Here is a 6,000-nt window from a genome sequence, read left to right as displayed (position 1 = left end):
TTTAGCTGCTCTGAGAAGAATGAGGCTTCTAAATTCTGACTCTGCTTATTTGTAGACAATCTTATGCAAATGAGGTATTACTTTTCTAAACTCTGATTGGTCCATTTGTGTAGGCCCGTGAGCAAGGAAGTATTCTAGACCTACTGTCCCATTGGTCAAATCCTGAGAGCAGCTTTTCAGCAAATGTGGCAGCTACTTTAATCTAATTTACATTTTAAACAATAGAGCCTTTTTATTGGGAGCAATTGAGATTAGTTTGCTTTTCGGTTTTAAAAACTATGAGATGCCACAGCTGTGAAGCTCATGGTACAGTTTGGAAACTTAGAGGCCGATTTAAGAACTTCTGGATAAGCTGTATTTTTAGATTTGTACTTGTATTTCATTTTAGATTTTCCTTATTCACTTCTTATTCATTTTAGATTTGTATTATATTTTAGATTAATTTCATTCACTTTTTTTGTTTTCGATTTAGATTTTTATATTCTAGACCAATAGGAGGATAAGGAGGAAGACTGAAGATCTAGGGGATAAGAAGTCTCCCAGATAATTACGAAGACAGGGTGTCCTAATGTTAAAAGACTGAACAAATACTCCAGGAAGACAAAGGGAGGGAAACATATTACAGAGAGTGAGCAACCTAGCACTTCTTAAAGGGAGTTAACACTGGGAAGATTTTCTTAGCTCATATGGCCAAATCCTTCCAGTTGGAAAGGAATGAACCTAGTTTAGTCACAGAGTGAAGTACAAAAATCAAGTGATTAAATGCAATTGTGAAAAGATTAAAAGAAAAAAATCTGAAATGGAAATCTGGTGTTTAAAGTTTATTTTTAGTTCATTATTGTTTTCTTTTTCCTGAATTTGATAACATGCTAATTCTTTCCTTTCTTCAGGGTGCTTCCAAACTCCTCATTACTTTGTTGCACTTTCCTGCAGGGCTGCCCCAGCCACAAGCCAGTGGGCAGGCAGCAGGGTTCTTGTGCACAAGGGCCTTTGCCTGTCAGGGGGAGTGACAGTTTAATGGCAGTGCACTGGGAATTTAATCAGTCAGATATTTGTCTGACAAAATAACTTGTATTTCTCACTTCAGTGAAGGAAAACTTATTGAATAGGAATTCAAGTCTGTCTTTCTTATTCCCAATTTAGACAATGTAGCAACTTTCAGAATAGCTAATGTGTTTTGTATGTACTTATCTAATCCTAAAAGCCCTATGTGATTAAAACTACTACTTTTTCCATTTGACAGAAAAGGGTATTAGGTACTCAAGGCGAGTACCTTTGCCTAATTACCATTACTAGTAAGTGGTAGAATTAGAATGATGATTCAGGTAGAGATGATTTAGGGCCAGTATTGGAAAAGAGAAAGCTTGCGTTGTTCTCAGATGAAAAACTTTAAAAATGCGAAAATTTTGATTACACAGTGTACTTAGTAGAGAAAAAAGAGAAAGAAAAGTGAGACTAAATTTAGTCTAGATTAACTGGAAAATGGCAGGAATACAGAAGAAGGCAGTTAGAAATGCAGAGAAAAAGAGTGTAAAATACTAAAGAAATTCACCCAAAGAGGATGAGCTGATTTCTTTAGTCACAAATGTACTTTTATAAAGGTAAGAGAAGGATCCAGGGATACATGCTGCAATTGCAAAAGGACATAGAAAGAGGAGTGCAGACATATAAATCATCACATCAGAGTTAGAACTAGTATGATTGAGGAATACACATTTTTTTTTCTTCTACAATGCTGAGAATTGAACTAGGGTTTTAGCTCATGCTAGTGAAGCCAGAATCAGAGAGACAGTCAGTAGAGATAGGTAAATCGAGTCAGGTCAGATCAAGGAGGCCAATTTTGAGTGAGTCTGGGAATTTGGAGATTGAGATGTTAATTCCTTCAGAGCCTTCCCTCCACCCTTATCAAGAAACTGCCCCAGCAGCCAATCTATTGCCAAGGAAACCTGTCCCAGGAATGGCTCCTCCCTACACGGAGGGGAAAGGCTATCATCCTGTCCTTGTGTGCTCCATTCTGTCCTTCCCCCTTCAACCCACCTGTTTCCCACCTTTGGGCCATCCCACCAAGCACTCCTGGAATTGGTCCCAGACCTACACACATATGCAGGAAGGAAAAAGATAGGAAAAGGTAGGAGAATAAAGGAAGCTAGGACAAAAAAAGGCAGAACACCTACCGTCTGGGGATTCCAGGCTACCTGCTATGGCTCTCTACCTACCTAGTTAGAGGATAGACAGAGGTTTACTTAGGAAAGTAGAAACCTATTTAAGGAGAATGCAGGTGATCTTAGAGACATACATTTTGGGGTAAAGTAAGGAATATCAATTCAAGAAAGAATGTGGGCTACTCCAGAGTGAGACATGTTTGGGATTCCAGGCTCCTCTTGTAAAGAACTTGGTGAGGGGTGGGTATGGAAAGGCATGAAGATGACACACAAGGTAGTCTGCTCATTCTCAGGATCCTTATGCTAATGTGGTCTTTATTACTTTCCAGTAGTAGTGCTGGAAAGTGCCCTAAATTATAGATTTCTTCAAATGTTGCGCATTGCCTCTTTCTTTAATCCATTTAGTGGGGTTTAATAAACAGGACACAGGTAGAGTTACAGGTTTCTCAGGAATTTGGGAGTTCCAGGCCTGGAAGCTAAATAAGCTTAGAAAGCGACAGGCCTGAAAAACCTTATTTAGAACTTCTAAATTAAAATCTTATGTTCTTGTACTTCATTTATGTCTTTCTTCCCATTTCTTATTTCTTCAATTGTATTAGCATATAGTTCCCTTGTTTTAATCATCTGACTTTTTTTTTTAAAGACCTCCTGCCTCTTTGTCTGCAAATATGCCTGGTACAGTGCAGAGGCAGGAGGATGCCTTAAGTCCAGGAGTTGCAGAGGCCCTGTCTGAAAAAAAAAAAAAAAAAGGACCTGGTAAACTGCTGGCAGTTAGTAGCCACTTAGCACATGAATCAGTGGGTAACTCAAAGAATCCAAGGTGCACTGTTAGCAACCAGGGGAAGCTGTGTTGAAGAAAAGGTTTCTATCTGATCTCAACTAGAGGTGTTAGTGGAAGAAATTTGACCTACATTACAGGGACAACTTCTCCTAGGATTCCACCCATTGTTTTCTTTCCTTTTATAGACAGCAAGAGTTGAGCTGGGCATGCAGCTCAGTTGGTAGAATATGTCTTCCATGCTGAAGACCTTGGGTTCAATTCCCTTCACAAAACAAGTGTTGCTGTGTTGTTCAAGCTGATCTGTAATGCCTGCGCTCCTCTGGAGTAGCTAAGAGCTTGCTCAAGATGATTGGTAACTCCTGGGCTCCTCTGGAGTAGCTAAAAACACTGGTGGGTGCACAACACTCCTCCCCAGAATGTTTTATAAACTTGAGGGCTTGCTTGAGAGTTATACTGCCCAAACTGATCTCCATTATTTGCATACTGATTCTTCCTCCATTCCCCACAAACCAATAAACCCCCAGAAAACTCAGAATCTTCTCTTTATAGTCTATTTTTCTACACGATCCTAGTAGAATCTATTTTTTTATTTTTAAAGTTAACAAGCTATTTTTTCTCACTTGTGTAAGTAGGTATTTGAGGTTTATTAGTAATTATTTTAGTATATTTCATTTGTCTATTTAACAAAACATGTTCAAAAATTTCCTAGATATTGGAGAAACAAAAGAGGAATGATTCATGAATTTGAGTTTATAGATTAGAGTTTTGTCATCAAAATACTTCCCACTAATCACATGAGGCAATTGAGCACTTGAGTGAATATAGCTGGTAGAAACCTAAATTTCAAAATATTATTCAGTTTTTAAACTTAAAAGACAATCTTGATGCAATTGGAAGAAAATGAGTAGGTACAACCTAAACATGTAATTTGATTGTGAATTTTTAAATACCTAAATACAGATCAAATATTTCCAATGAAAATTAAACATTAAAATGGATGTGGCTGGGTGATTGTAATCCCAGTCACTCAGGAGGCTGAGGCAGGTAGCGTACAAGTTTGTGGTCAGCCTGGAAAACTTAGATCCTGTCTAAAAACGAATAATAAAAAAGGGTATTTTAGTTCAGTGCTAGACTATCATCCTGGGTTCAATTCCCAGTACCACAAAGAAAACCAAAACAATAAAAAAACAAAATTTAGATGCCTTTTAAGTCTAAATTACATAACAGATCTCAACAATCTAGTAGTAAAAAAGGACAAAAGTATCTCATTTTTTTTTTTTATGGATTACATGTTGAAATTATAACATTTTAGCTCTCTCACAATAAAAATATTATTAAATTGAATCACTTGGCTCTTGTTTTTAAAAATGGATTCACTGAAGAGCTCAAAACTGCATATGTGGCTCATATTACATATATGACAACAGTGCTGGGCTCAGGAAGAACAGGGACACTGCCTGACTCCCAGGGTGTGCCGGACTTGAGGGGAGGGAGGATGGCTGTTCTGAGGAAGTAGAAGGGAAAACTCTTCCACTGCTGAGCTCTGAGGTGAAGAGTCTTGAGTCCAAACTGGGTGAGGCTGGTTGAGGCACTAAGGGAGCTGCCCAGGGGGAATACTCTACAGACCTAGAGCTCAAGGTCAAGTCTGACATACTAAATGACAGGGCACCCTTCTCCCCATGCCCCTTGATATTTTCCCAAGTTTTAAAAATTGCTCTTAACCTTCTTGCCTATCCTGATGAAAGACCAATTGCTCAGACCACCTTAAAAACTTACAAACAGTCCTTGACTCCTTTATTTCCTCTCATGTCCCACATTTAGTCCAAAAATCAACTAAAAAAAAAAAAAAAAAAAAAAAAAAAAAAAAAAAAAAAATAGCTACCTCAACAAGAAAACTGAACTCAAAGGACAGTATTAAAATCTAGAAGGAAGAGCTGCAAATATATTAGTAAAATAAATATTGACAAATATCAATAGTAGTGTAAACAAGAGATGTGCACCCAATTTTGCATTAAATACACATTTTCCAATGCCAGAGAAATTTTCATTCAAGAAGGGAATTAACTCAGCTTTATGGTGAAAGTTAATTCCTTGAAGGAAGCTATTTTCAGAACCAAAAATGGTGGGAGGATTTCTTTAATCACTGCAGTCTTCCAGGATCACAGGACTCAGATCATGGTCAATATCATCAGTTGCAATCAGGAAAATCTCATTTAAATCTTGCTGGTCTGATAGTTACATTGAAGAAAGGGAGGGAAGGAGGAGAGAGAAGTGCTGAACACATTTGTTCTTATTTTAATGTGATCTAGAAGTACTGAAATGTATCAGCTACTTGTAGCATATATATTGCATACTAAGAAGATTGTCCAAATAAAGCTCCTGAATTCAGACTGTTCTAAACTCTTCGGAGGCAGTGACCACTGGGTAATGGGCTAAAGGGTATTATCTAGAGCAAAAGATTACCAGCTTAAAAACAAACTGGCTAGTATGTTTATAAATAAGTAGATTTCTTTGACAGTTTTTTCCCAAAAAATTTCTCTCCAGATCAAAAAACTGATATTTTGGGCTGGAGTTGTAGCTCAGTGGTAGAGTGCTTCCCTAGCATGTGCAAAGCCCTGGTTTCGATCCTCAGCACCACTTATAATAAATTTAAAATTTAATTAATTAAATAAAGGGGTATTTTAAAAAAACTGATATTTTAAAATTCAGGTTTCCATATAATAGAACCCTAAAATAATGATATATATTTCATTAAATGTAATATTGTAAGGTATTTTGAGGATTGTGAAGTCATGAAAGGAAGTTTTATAAGTTTTCTTTTGCTTTTCTCAGAAAACCATATCTGTTCTGGATTATGAATAATACTTGGGTCTTCTTATGACATTTCTATTTTTAAATAAAGCCATTAAATGCATGTAATAAAATATTCCTTATGGCTTCTCTTGTTTCAGAAAAGAATTATTGGAATTATATTTTAACAAACATATTAGTGTGAAAACAAATTATGCATAATTAAAAAAATAATAAAGCCAGGAGCAGTGACACAGGGAGGTTCCA

This window comes from Callospermophilus lateralis, chromosome 6 (genome assembly GCF_048772815.1).
Source record: "Callospermophilus lateralis isolate mCalLat2 chromosome 6, mCalLat2.hap1, whole genome shotgun sequence".
NCBI classification, from domain to species: Eukaryota; Metazoa; Chordata; class Mammalia; order Rodentia; family Sciuridae; genus Callospermophilus; species Callospermophilus lateralis.
Note: the sequence above shows the minus strand (reverse complement) of the source record.